The sequence below is a fragment of the Taeniopygia guttata genome, chromosome 1A (assembly GCF_048771995.1).
Source record: "Taeniopygia guttata chromosome 1A, bTaeGut7.mat, whole genome shotgun sequence".
Taxonomy (NCBI): domain Eukaryota; kingdom Metazoa; phylum Chordata; class Aves; order Passeriformes; family Estrildidae; genus Taeniopygia; species Taeniopygia guttata.
In genome coordinates this window covers 5,222,289-5,236,239 of record NC_133025.1, presented here as the reverse complement: position 1 = coordinate 5,236,239, position 13,951 = coordinate 5,222,289, and the positions used below count along the sequence as shown (strand labels likewise).

Sequence of the window (13,951 nt, the reverse complement as noted above, 5' to 3'; positions counted from 1 at the left end):
ATTTTGGCTTCCTTTCACACTCATGGGCTTCAGATTACTGGAATATATGAGTGAAACAAATATGTAACAGATATGGAAGTTTAAAATTTAAATTTTCATTCATATATTGCCTAGCATTGAGGAAGTAATCTGGGGACTTTTCAACTTTTTTATTTATAGTTCTGAAGAAATAGTTTGTTTTTGTTAAAATTACACATTTTCTTCAGAATATTCTTCACTGCAGAATTTTTCATTTTTAAGATAGAATTTTAAAAGAACAGCATAAATGTCACCTTTCAAGGTCTGTAGAAATTTCAGTGGAGGTGAAAGAATACTATTTGTAAGCATCTTTCATGTTTTTTTTGTTTTTTTTTTTTTTTGTGACACTATCTTCTCTGAGATCTTCAGTCTTTTTTCTGAGATAAAGGAGATTAGACCATTCCTCTGCAGCTGTAATCACAAAGGTCCAGATCACAATATTGTCATACATCAAGATTTCATCATCATGGCTATAATATTTTTCTGGTTTTTGGGGGTTTTGTTTGTTTGTGTTTTGTGGGGTTTTTTTTTTTGTGTTTTATTTATTTATTTATTTATTATTATTATTATTTGTTTCTTTTTTTTTTTTTTAATAAGCTTCTGATCCTCTGTTTTCACTTCAAGAAAACTAAGTTTCTTGGCCCCTTTGGATTACAAATTTCTCTTGGAAAATATGAATTATTGGAGTCTCAATATGTTAAAAATGAGATAAAATGTCCTACACAAGTTATATTTAAGTTATTTTTAATCTTTAGGCAATCTTTCAGTGATCCTGAGCTTCTGACCTTCCTTTAGTTGTGAACAGGTGCTCAAGGAGGTTACATTATTAATATCAATAAGTCCAACATTTTTCTTCAATAAAAACGCTTTAATAGAATTTTGATAATGTGAATAACCTTCTGTTAAGATAAGAGGAGAAAAATAAAGAACTAGCCTAAAGATCTGTTTATCTCATGTTCAATTAGAAAATGTCTTTTCAAGGAAGGGTTTTCTTACTTCAGCTATAAAATAGGCCCAGATTTACAGCTAGGAAATCCTTTGGGGATTTTCTTTGCTTCTTTTTCACCCTGCAAATTGCTTTCAGATTTTTTGCTTGGCTTTGAAAAGATGTATGTCCAAAAATCTATAAGTTTTAAGTTGCAGACTGTCAGAGAAATTTAAAAAAAAGGGAAAAAAAGGAAAAAAAAAAAAAGAAAAAAGGTTGATCAGTGAAAATAACTCATGGAAATGTTTGAATTTTAGGTTAGCTTCTTAGGTGTGTGGGAAACTAGATAACTAAACGAGAATACACTTAAATGATTCTTGAGTTTCTAAAGAATCAGCTCTTAATTAGATGTCAATGTTTTGATGTTTTTTGTGAATTTGAACCCACAGCAGCTTATTCTTCTTTTCAAAATCCCTGCCAGTATTCACTGTGTATTGGAATCAGATGGAAGCCAATGGAAAAGCCATAAGAGGGTTTTTTAAGTTAACATGGGTATCTTTACCCTGCTCAAAGGGTGCTGGGCTTGTCAAGAAGCTTGATTGTGTCCTACTCACACAATGTAAAGTGACCATTAATCATCTAAAAAGAAATCTCAAGCTGTGCCAGCTCCTGAAGACAGAGATCCCCTGCTTTTACTTTAGGAAGTGGTCAATGATTGAATTTATCATGAAGCATTAGAGGAAAGGCTCCTGTAATAAAAGGCAGAAATTAAGCAACAATCTCAAGGTCTGCATTTTGTTTTTCCCTTGGTAACACATTTATTGAAACACAAAACTCTGCAGGGTGGAGAGTGCACTTTTGCAAATGTGCTGGCCTTTCCAAATTGAGTAAAAGTGTGCAAGTTTTAGAGGTGATAAAGCACCTGCAATAACCACTAGGACCAAAGGAACCCGTGGGTGTTCAGCATTTTTTTTAAAACTTCACTTCCATTTAAGTTTCAATGGTGTAGAGCTATTTGAGGCACCAAGAAGGGGACTTTTAAATGCACCTTTACTATATGCAGGAACAGAACACCACCACAGAAGCTGGTGTCATCTGTGTTTCTAAATCTCTGGCTAGATTGCACTTAAACTTAAAAAAATCTCCATTAAAACCAATCCCCCCAAACACCTGTAAGCTTTACTTACAGTTAATCAAAGAAAAGTGGTGATTAGATGCAGGAAATGCAGAGAATGAGGGGGCTGCTAAAAAGATTATGGCAAAAATACAGAAAAAGAGAAGATTTTGTGTCTTCAGAAAGAAATCAGTACAAAATTTTACTAAAGGGACAGAGAGACAAAGGGAGCTGAAAGTGTGACCAGCATGAGGAAAAGAGAAACTGGAGACCTTCATAAAAGGTGCCACAATTAGAGATCAACAAATGTAAATTATAACTTTATTTCTGGGTTGCAGCAGAGATTTCACCTGATGGTGTTCAGTGCAGTTCCCAGTTCCGTGTATGTCTAATTAAAATACACTAATTTAAATACATCATAGTTGATTTACACCAGATATATAGGGTCAATCACAGCTGCTAAAACCATTTTTTTACAATTTAGCCTACAGCAAAATGTTAGAATTCATGCCCCCAGCATTCCTGCAGGGGCATGAATATCCAGTCAGGGATATTTTGGGCTGCTATTATGTCAACATGATGAAAGTGTTACAGATTTGTATTTAATACTACAAAGTACCTCTAAAAAGACAATTATTTAACAGGAGGGGGTACATTCATATTGGCAGTACAGTGACAAAATGGTTAAGGAACAAGACATGCAACGCAAAGAGCAAACATTACATTTTCTTAAAGAACACAAGATTTTAAAAAAAGTTCCAAACTCTGGAGCCTAGTCAAGCTGCATTAAAGTCAATAAACCCTTTTTTTCTAACAAAGGGAAATGTAAAAAAGCAGAAATTGTGACAATAGTTTTTAAAATGAAGGTTTTTAGCTGGAGCTAGAAAAGCTCAAAAGTAGCTGAAAATCTGAGGAATGGAGTTGAATATGAAATGGTGCAAAGACACACTGGAAAGACACCACTAGAAACCAATGCACGGTAATCCCAGCAGATTATAGGTGTGACCCAGACTGTTAAAATGAGAAGGGAATTAGGCGCAGATATTCTTCTGTAATTCAATTTCATCTGAGTTTACCTTCTTTTCATTAGGGGTCTGCTAGTTATTGCTTTTTCTGTTTACCTCTTTTCAGAAAAACCCACAATGTTTGAGTTGATCTGAACTGAGGTACTTTTTTCCCATGTTAGAAGTCAAATAAAGGTTTGCCTTATTCAGAAACGCAGCTTTTTCCTTTAAAAATTAAGTCGTGAATCAGAAATGTGAGAGTATTTGAGTCTTGTCTTTCATGTGCAAGCACAGGACATTAAATGCTAAAATTCACTTTTCTTCTTCCCTGATCTGAATCATCCTGTCCATCCAGTTAGGGGAAGGTCCATCCGTGTAGCTGAGTGTGTTGAAATCACCTCTTCTCAAGTGCTTGCTTGTTTTTTTCCTCCACTTGCATGAATGGCATTTTCAATGGGCTACAGAAAAAAAAACCAGAGAAGCCCATCACACTACTGATTGGAGTGTCCAAGAGGAAGTTAAATCTATGTCACACATATATTATTCATGTTTAAGAATTTTATACAGAAAAAATCAATATCGGTATTGAAATATCAGCCCATGTGGTCATTCCAAGCAATTTTATTAATCTGAGGAGGATTTCAGAGTCCTTGATTCTCTGGGTCAATGTCTTCCATCAAGATGAACTGAGACTCCATATGCCACTGTACACTGTAATTTTGGGATTTAAAAAGGGCAGAGAATTAGGAAGTAGAAATAAAAAGGAGAGTCTTAGCCACCTCAGATGAAAGGAGATCATCTGACGTTTGGGGAACTTGACTTGAAGGCCAGTTATAAGCTTGTGGATCCAAAACTTGTGGATCATAAGCTGTGCCAGGAAAGGTTTAGGCTGAACATTGGGAAGAATTTCTTCACAGAAAGGATGATTCACAGCAATGGAATGGGCTGCCCAGGGAGGTGGTGGAGTCACCATCCGTGGAGTTGTTAAGGAAAAAGAGAGTGCCTGGATGTGGCACTCTCTCTGGGTGACAAGGTTGTGATCAATCATAGGTTGGACTCCAAGATCACAAAGGTCTTTTCCAACCCAACTAATTCTGTGTGGAAAAAACACTTCTTATTGACAATCTGATCCTAAGATACACCAGATGGAGTATTCTGACCAATTTCATATATTGACATGATGAAACATGGAAATCCTAAATACTTTTCCTGCAGGTATCTACACATATAAGCTCCTGGTATAGTCAAAGAACATGTATTGAGAATTCAATGGATTCAAGTACTTAGTTATTTTACCTAAATTAATGTGTCAATTGCCATTTGAGGTTTTTTTATGGACCCCTCTTGGGCTTCTTCTGAGTAGGGTTTATATCTCCTACAAGGACTGTGTCAAGTTTGTCCAAGCTATGTACAGGTTACAAATCCTCTAGGATGTCTCCATGACTGGAAACAGTGATATTTGTGGTCAGATTATCAGCTCACCCTGAAGCAGTTATCTAGGGTCAGCATCCAGTTGCCTAAACACAGTCTTGTATAATTTTAGATTCCCAGAAGTATCTTGCTTGGCCTCTAGCTTCTGCTTCACAGTGATGTCACCTCCCATAAATCCCATTTTATATTTGCCAGTCCAATAGGAATGCTTTAGGCATAATGCCCCAGATATTTAAGTTTCAGAAAACTTAAACAGTTGTATTCTACTCTTCATGGACAGTTTTCTGGATACAATGATTGTCAGCTGTACCTATCAGGAGATTAAATACTCAGCTTACATAAGGATACTGAAATATATGTTATTTAACCTTAAATGGGATCCCCCTTTAGGAATCACTTGTGGATCATTAGAATTCTATATGTTAACCTTGAGCATGCTGGCTACCAGGAAAAAGTCACTTTCATTCTCATTTCCAGCAAAGTTCTTGTTAGAGACACCTTTTTCTGAGTGGAGAATGCAGAAGGTGAAGTATAATGACTAAAACAGGTTTAAACAGACCATACAGTTAAATTTTTAGCAACAGAACTGGGTGTATATTGCAGACCAAGAGAAACTTGTAGATGAAGTGCCACTGAAGCTTATTCCTGGAGATGAGAAACCAATCTTTGGTGGCAAATTGTTTCTCAGGACTGTACGTTTTCCACTTAGTGCAAAACTTCTGGTTGACAATATATAAATAAAGTAAAACATACTTGAAGGAGAAAATGTGCACTTGCTGTGGAATGTCAAATAGTGGGATTTTGCTCATCACCCAGTTTTAATGGGAAACCCCTTTACCTTTTTCAATTTCCATTACACTGAGATTGTTAGAAATGTTCAATTAAAGGAATGGACTTTATTTCTCCTGAGCCAGTACCACTGACATCCAGTGCATATAAAACATCCAATGCATCATTCTCAGGTGGATATTTCCCCTGTCCTTTCAATATACTCAGAAAAAAATGAAGAAAATATTTTTTTAATCCATTGGTGGAGCTATCCAGCCATTCATCACTGTCAAATGTCCCATTACAATTCAAGCTGATGGAGAAACCAGCCAAAGTCCACTCTAAAATTGTAAATCAAAGCCATTGTGTTGAGGCCAGGTCAGGTCACAGCACCGGAAGCATTGACCAGCTCAGGTACCTGTGTCCTCCTCCTTCTTAGAGAACTAAGGGCAAACCACTCTACTCCTCATTCAGAGATTTTAAACTTGAGACAATATCACATGAAGATCAGGGCCAACAACTTTACATAGATTTTTTTTGGCCTAAAGAGTATTGTTATAGTCAATCTAAAATTAGATCCTAGTCACTCAAAGAACAGGACATCTTTCTTTAAAAGAACCTTTTTAAAATCAGATATTTAACATTTCGTACCAGGAGCAAAACTGGAAAACTGAAACATTTCTCTGCATATTCTTTCTTTTCTCTATAGGAGATAAGAAGACAAAAGCACCCTGATCCTAAACAAAAGAAAATCAGATGTAGACTTGGATGGAATAGAATATATTCTATTTGGACTTGCATTGAAATAGGTAAGAGAGTTTGAATATGAAGGAAAGATGTGGTCTTGGAACAAATTAAGAAAGAGGACATTATTGGAAGAAAGATGTAAGTACCTTTCAAAGGGAGCTTTGTAATATTTGGAAGAATAAAAGAATCATTCAATACTTAACTAAAATGGATTGAGATTTCAGTCCTTTTGGGGCTTGTCTATCTCTAGCCTTAGTTACTGTGAAATTCCTTGACAACAGTAATAAAGCATTTACACTGTGAGTCTTGACTTTTGCCCACCTGAAAGATTCTTCTTCTATTGACTTAGAAAGCTTTGGGGGCAAAAATTGTATGAAGCAATGAGGCCATTCAATATTAGACAAAGGGATAAAGCATACAATACTGGAGACATATTTTCCCTTTCCCTATGAAATGTTTCATGTGAAAAGTGCTTCTTTCAACACGGCAGACCTTGTGGGAAATGACCTGTACACTGGATAAGTTGACAGGCACAGTAGGGGATTTCATTACACCTCAGAATTTGACTGGCACAACCAGCTCTCTCTGGCTCTCTGTAACCCCTGGCAAGTGCTTGGAATTGAATCTGTAAATGTTAATCAATATTTCAGGCCTATTAAATAAAAAAAAGGCATTGTGGAAATCAAAGTACTAACGGCTAGAATGATGCCCTACACTGACTTCCAGGCCATCAAAGACCTTGTAGGGAGCAAAAGAGCAAATATTTTAATAAAACAATTACCTCTACAATTTCAAACCTGTAGAAGAATGTGACATCTCCAACCCTATAGCACTAACTTGATTTTCATTTCAAACAGATCAGTGAGCAGGAGCAACTCAATACAGATATTTAATGAGTCTTTAAGGTGAAATCCTAAATCTTGGGAAAGTTAAAGCCCACCATGTGTTTAAAACATCTGCAAGCACATCCATTTCTTATCAAAGATGAAATGGGGCACAACTGTACCCAAAGCCTAAGGGAGTTTCACCATGGATTTCAGTGGATGGAAGCCCAGAGTGAAATTCATGGGTGGGGCTGATTTAACGCAGCTGCAGACGGCCACACCACGGGCAACTGGGGTGGTGCTGGTCACCTGAGGCTCACTTGGGAGAGAAATGAGAACTTCTGGAGTGCAATTTATTTTATGCTAAAGCCAATGTCTAAAATAGGTCAAATGAATTGTACCTTAAAGCCCTCTGGTCTCTGAAGTGATTATGAAGAGAGCCACAGGTAGCCAAAGCAACTGAGCAGTAGTATCCAAAGTCAGAGGAGATGAATCACCACATTCCTGTGTATCTTGTGGTACATGGACAAAACCAGACTGCAAAAGGCAAGTGAAATTGTGCTACCCTCTGGCAAGGGTGTAAAAGTGTAACAAGGAAAAAAAAAAGTTAAATAATTTCAGGATTTTAAAGTACTTCCCTGTGGTGAACTTTGAAATGGGTCAATAGGAGTATATGTATGTGTCAGAAAAACCCACTGAGTGAAAAATTAACTCTAATTTCTTCTTCCCTCCACAAAATAAAACACAAAAAATAATCCAGGCACAGAGTGGAAACTTGCTGCAGAATGAAGTAGCACATCTTGGTTTCTTCAGAGTCCTTGCAGACGTGCTAGCTGAATGCTGATATGGGCAAGACTAAATAATGCTTGTCAACTCTGTAATCATATCTTGCCTCTCAGATGAGAAGCAGCCTCCAGTTTCTTTCCTTTGCCTTCAAGGATTTCAGGAGAACCAGGTACTATGACCAATGTGCAAGGCCAGATGGGACTAATTGCAAGTTTGCCAGTTGAAAAAAGTGTCTCCTGCAAAAATGAATTCTCACTTCTTGGCAAGGCAATCACCATGCAGTATTTAAAAACAAGAAGGGAATTTTTCACTTTTTTTCAGATTTAGCTTGAAATTTAAAAAAAGCCACTGAAAAATTTAAGATGGTGGTGCATCCATCTTATTCTGACCAGTGAAGATAAGATAACTTTAATAGTCCTTTATTACTGTTGTATTAAAAGGAAATATGAAGTAAAAAAACCCAAACAAACAAAAAAAAATAAAGAAAAAAAAAGAAAATAAGACTGCTAATCATTTATTAACATGCCATGAGAAAAGTAAAAAAAACTGGTGATGGATGGATGAACAATTGGTATGATTGCTGGATACCTGTGCTATTCTGTGTCTGTAAACAATCCCTTTGTAAACTGGGTAAGGATTTTATTGGTTCACTACATACAACTAAAATCCTCATAGACAGGTCCTACTTTTCAAAAAACAAATTTAAAAATTGAATTTAATGGTAGGGTATATTCTGTTCATGGGAGTGGTTATTTTTGTGGATGAGTTTTGTGGATGTTTTTTGGAAGGTGAAGAAGAAATATCAGGACTTCCTCAGAAGAGTCACAAAAACTGTATAGCTGTGGAAAACTTAGTTCCTTGCAAGAATAAGCAGAACCCTGCAGGGTGGCTGGTGCTCACAAGAGACCTTTTGAGCTCCTGCCCACAAGCCTCCAGAGATCCAAAGGCACAAAAGGAGGCAGAGGACCATTCCTCCCTATCAGAGCTTCAGCGTCTGACACTCCTGGTGAAGCTTCAGCCCTAATATTTTCCTTTTTTCATTTCATTTTCATGTTCTTTCTCCCTTGTTCAGTAAAGCACCTGTTATTTAGAGCTCTATCAGCCTGCTCCCAATCTAATGAGACTGCAGAAAGTTTGCCTGCAAACTCCCACTCCTTCTGTCAACTCAATTGTCTGGGGATGCCTTGTGAAGCTATTCATGCTCTATCACCACCTCCTGCTTCCTCACCCTCTTTCCCCTCTCCTTAGCTGAGGCATGTGCTTGCCTGTCATCTCTCCTCATGTCATTCCTGCTGGGTTGTGTAAGATACAAAAGCTACAAAAGTACATTTAATTTACTAGTGTTGTAACATGGGCCTTCTTCCACAGTGCTTCAACTATCCCCACTGTAATTTGAGGATCTGTCAAATTTTCACAATGACAGAGCAAGTTCTCCCAGCGGTGCTCTGGTTTTCCTTTCTCTTCAGGTCTGGCTGAAAAATAGGAAGTCTGGAAAAGGTAGCTGTATACCCCAATAAACAAGGAGGGGTTTTGAGACTTTGCAATCAGGATATATGATGCAGCTTAGAGAATTAAGAGAATATCCTTCAAGACGACTGAGCCACTGATGGTGCCATACACAAAACTGCTTCATGGGGATCAACATAAAATGTTCTCTCAGGAAAGCTGTTGCTAAAAGTGCCATGAGAATGGTTACTAAAAAGTTAACTCTGTGCAAGGTGACTGATGCATTGACAAGCATGTAGCAAGTCATAGAATCACAGGATGGTTTGGGTTGGAAGGAACCTTAAAGATCATCTTGTTCCAGCCTCCTCCCATTGGCAGGGAAACCTTCCAGCAGACCAGGTTGCTCAGAGCTCTCTCCAAGACAAACTTGAACATTTCCAGCAATGGGACATCCACAATGTCGCAGGGCAACATGTTCAGTGTCATGGATCTTGGGGATCAGGCTTAGAGTCCAGGGATGATGTCTGAGCTACAGAGACACATCCTGTGAGGGGAGTCCAGCACTGACATATTGGCTATGGTGAAGATCTTATTGTCCTCCCTCAAATCCAGAAGCCCACAAACACTCTCACTGGTACATTCTTCCTCATGGAATTTCGAATGATCTGCCATGTGAATGCGAGAGCCGTTATAAATGAGAGGAGGCAGCAAAGTTTTCAAGGATCTGAGAGGAATATTTTTACTGAAAACTTAGTAAATGATTGGTAATGTTGGCATCAAAGTGGTAAGGCTCAAAGAACCCACTATTTAAGCCATAATAACGATAATTAACTCATGTTATTAAGCCATCAAATGCTGCTGCAGCCCAACAAAGCCATTCTTTCAGCATGCTGCACAAAACAGCAATATTCCTCTATAAACCATTCCTATCTCTGATCACTCAGCTCTGCCTGCCTGCCTAGAATCCTGTTCCTGCTTTCTTCCACCTATCTCTTTTTGCACCTAGGCCTTCTTGTTTTTCCCAAACTTACCTTCAACCTGGTGCCTGATCTAAATTAAGACACTGTCATCCAAATCAGTCTTTCTTCTCTCTCCTTTTGCAATCTATTGCAAAACTGAGAATGTGTAAAGTTGGTACTTTATTTCTCTTAAACTGTAAGTTCACAAATCTATAATTTCAGTTACTCAGGGAGGTTTGACATGGTCTGAGTACTCCTATAGGAGCAGAATTGTCTGGGTATGTGAGGGTGAAGTACCTAACCTAAGACTCATGGATTGAAGAGCAGACTGGATGGAGAGGCGCTCTTTACTCAATGTAGGTTTTATTTTTCTTGTATCATTTGTCTTCAAGCATACAGACAGATAAGCAGAGTTGTAAAATGGATGAAGTGGTAAATAGTGGAGAAATGCTGCCAAATTCCATGGGATATACTGGGCCTGGCAGTCTCCATCCCTCCTGAGTTTCGTTTGTGCCCAAGGAGAACATTGCCCTCTTTTTAATGTCTCAGAACTGTTGAAAGAAGAACTTTGTGATACAGATACCACACTCATTGGTGCCAGGGATGGCTGTGGGACACAAATTGTAAGATTAAAATGTGCAAGCAGCATTTAACTGGAGGTCTGTTTATACAAGAATTTATTTTTAAATTCTGATTCCTTCATACTAATAAGGAATAAGACCTCCAGGGTGAGAGTAACAGGCAAGTGACACTGAGATGGCTTTAGGTGGAAGAGCAGGTTTGTCTGAAAACTGGGGTTATGCCTGAAAAAAAAAAATCTAATTTTTGTTTTTTTTTTTTGTAGCTGTCGAATGTTTACACAATGCAATGTTTATGGAGAAGGTCTGATGCTGTGTCCATTTCTGATTTTTCCATAACTCTGTTGTGTTTGATTTTTGGGTGGATCTTGGTACAAAGTCAGTGTTACCTGTCCAACAGAGTGACTGCATAAAAGGCTTCCTCTATATTTAGAATTTATAAAACTTTCTGCTGTTTTCAGGATGGTCTATAAAAATGAAGGCTGGAAGGAAGAGAGAGGCAAAGGCACCACCGTTCATGTTTCAGCAAGGAATATTGAGAGATGGTAAAAGGAACTCTCTGAATTGGTTTTGCATGACATATTCCAAAAATATTTTCAAGGATTTAGCAGTCATATTTGTCCTCTATTGGACTCTACATTGGCATATATGACTCTAAAGGATAATTCTTTTTGTATTTAGTATAATTTGGGTTTGTTGATCAATTATTCTTTTCTTGGCTTCCCCTCATAGGTCGCACACAGACCCCCACCAAAAACAAACAAACAATCTGCCCACACTTTTTAGCAGTTTGAATCCTATCATTTTCAGATCAACTAAATCACAGGTTGGTGACCAAAATTTTAGCAATGAACCAAAATTTAAAAAACATCTAAGTGATACTCAGAGTACCTCCTTTTCCAAGATTCTCCAAAAATTGCTCCAAGGTCTGTTCTTGGCTACCCCCAGGCCTTTCTCTCTTATTTGGCTTGATCAAGAAAACTTTTCAAAAACTGGTTATTTGGGATATGTCCTTATCCTATTGAAACCCACTGAGAGGCAACAAGATTTTAAGTATCAAGTCAGTAATTTTGAAATATTTCCCTAATTGTAATTTAATATGAATATAAAGGAGAGTATATAACCACAAAACACAATCCTATTGCTACAAAAGATTAATTTAAAAATAATATTGGAAATATGAGACTCAGAATAGTTACATGTAATCCACTTTAAAATGCTGACTATTGGGACATGAAGTAGGACTTTATGGATTTAAAGAAGGTCATTAAGAATTTATTTCATCATTAAAGCCATAAGCTTCCTTTCCTTAGGAAAACAGGTTTTAAAATTATTTTTTCTTCAGAAGGCTGCTGAGTGAAACTCATATAATGACACCAACTGTCAAACCTATCTTGTATCAATTATATTAACACCTTCTTTTGAAGTTTCAAACATGTAAAATGCAATTTGCTATAAAAGATTTCAACACCTACTGAAAAGAATTCAAGAGTAGAGAAATGCTGAATTTCAGCATGAGCTTTGGAGAGTTCAGGCAGTTTCTCTGCTCCTGCTTAGAAAACTTGTATGCTGGGGAAATTGGAAGTATTCTTCAAGGTTAATAACAGAAAAGTGAGGGAAAATATCTCTGTTTATTCAGGAAGTTTGGATATGTTCAAATGTAACATGGATTATTATGATCTGAGAGAACAGCAAAGCAGGTTATTTAGCACAAAACCAGCCTCAACTAAAATGTAGAAAAAGTTTCTTGTTTATATGTGGTTCTCATTCAATTCCACTGTATGAATGATGATCCTTTTTCTCCCCATAAACACCAAAAAAATTCTGTCAAAATGAATGGAAATATGTCTTTGCAAAACTTGAATATGCTGGGGGGAATTCTCATGGTTTTTGAAAGTAAAACATTTTTGAAAAATTTTCCTCTCTGTCTGGAGCTAATATGTGAGGTAAACACAAAAAAAATCCTAATTTCAAGTATGATATTCCTATATCATTGAACATCATACTTGAAATGGGATGTCTGGTTGGCCGTCCTTGGAAATGTTCAAGACCAGGTTGGATGAGTCTTGGAGTAACCTGATCTGGTGGAAAGTGTCCCTGTCCTTGGCAGGGGTTAGGAGCTAGATGGTCTTTAAGGTTCCTTCCAATCCAGACCCTATGATGTTATGTAGTGTATGGTTATAGCTTGTTCATATACCTGGAAAAAGTGTTTTAGTTTCATACCAATATATCTGATAGCAAACACAGTCATAGCAGTGTCATCATAAACATGGCAAATTTTCTGATTTCTGTCTTTTAATAGTTAGGGCCTTATCTGAAATCAGCTTCTGAGCACAAAATCAATAGTGGTAATAGGTCAAAAATTGTTACTTGGATAGTTCAAATGATACTTATCAAGATTTCTTGTCTTTATCTCCATTGTATTTCAAAGGCTTAAATTATCCCACATGAATATGTTTCTCCATCTGCAGCTGCCAGTCATTTTCTCTTAGGCAAGAATTTTGTGTGCTTCCATTTCTAGATGGTTGACAGAGATGTCTGGTTTTCAAGGAGCTGGAAATGCTTAGTATTATAAGGGCTTCTTTCAGATTAATTCCAAGTGGGACACCTAAAAACTCACAAAGGTATTCAAATCCCAGAGCAATTTTGGAAATCTTAGCAACGTGCTTTCAACAACAAATGGCATGAATCTTGTTTTAGAGAGCCTTCTTCCAATTGCTTCTACCTGGAAGTCATGATTCTAAAGTGAAAACTCTTTGAAAGCTATTCATCTCCTCTCCAGGTACAAATGAGCTATTTATTTATGACTGAAGAAGTGTTTTCCTGTTCTGCTATCTTTTTTTTTTTCTTTTTTTTTTTTTATAGTTAAGTTATAAATAACTATTGTAACAAGCCTTAGGCTTCTGAGCTCCAGATAAGGCTGAATGCACTTTATGAGAAGCAGAACATCTTTGGACAAAATGCCTAGAATGAGAACAACAAAGACAAGTGGATTATGTAATGTGAACACAAACAAGCCTCTTCCCCACTTCAAATTGCTGTCCATTGAATTCTGCACCACACACAAAGCACGGTGTGCATTCAAATTAAGCTCTAACGTGTCATTGTCACTACCTTGTGCTGCATTATTTACTGTAGAAGATTTCTGTGGGGAGAATTTCACAGCTGAGCAAGATCTTGCTCTATTGTGAGTAAAATAATTGTAAAATAATTGTAATGGTAAATAATTTTTGTTTCCAAAGACCAAGGAGAATAAAATCAAGAGACAAACATTTTCCTGTCTAATTATGCTCGTGTTTTCCCCACATGCAGCCTTTTCCACATTTCTTCGAATGAGGAGATCAAGATTAA

The 13,951-nt window shown here is 37.1% G+C and overlaps 1 long non-coding RNA gene across 2 annotated transcripts in view; it reads right to left on the bottom strand.

Moving 5' to 3' along the window:
• Positions 1–584: 584 nt before the first annotated feature.
• The window catches only part of LOC140680671 (uncharacterized), a 182,617-nt gene continuing 169,250 nt past the window's right edge, over positions 585–13,951 (bottom strand). For both annotated transcript variants that reach the window (XR_012052027.1, XR_012052026.1), the window contains exon 3: positions 585–3,519. This is a non-coding gene — a long non-coding RNA (uncharacterized lncRNA). The remainder of the gene's footprint in view (positions 3,520–13,951) is intronic.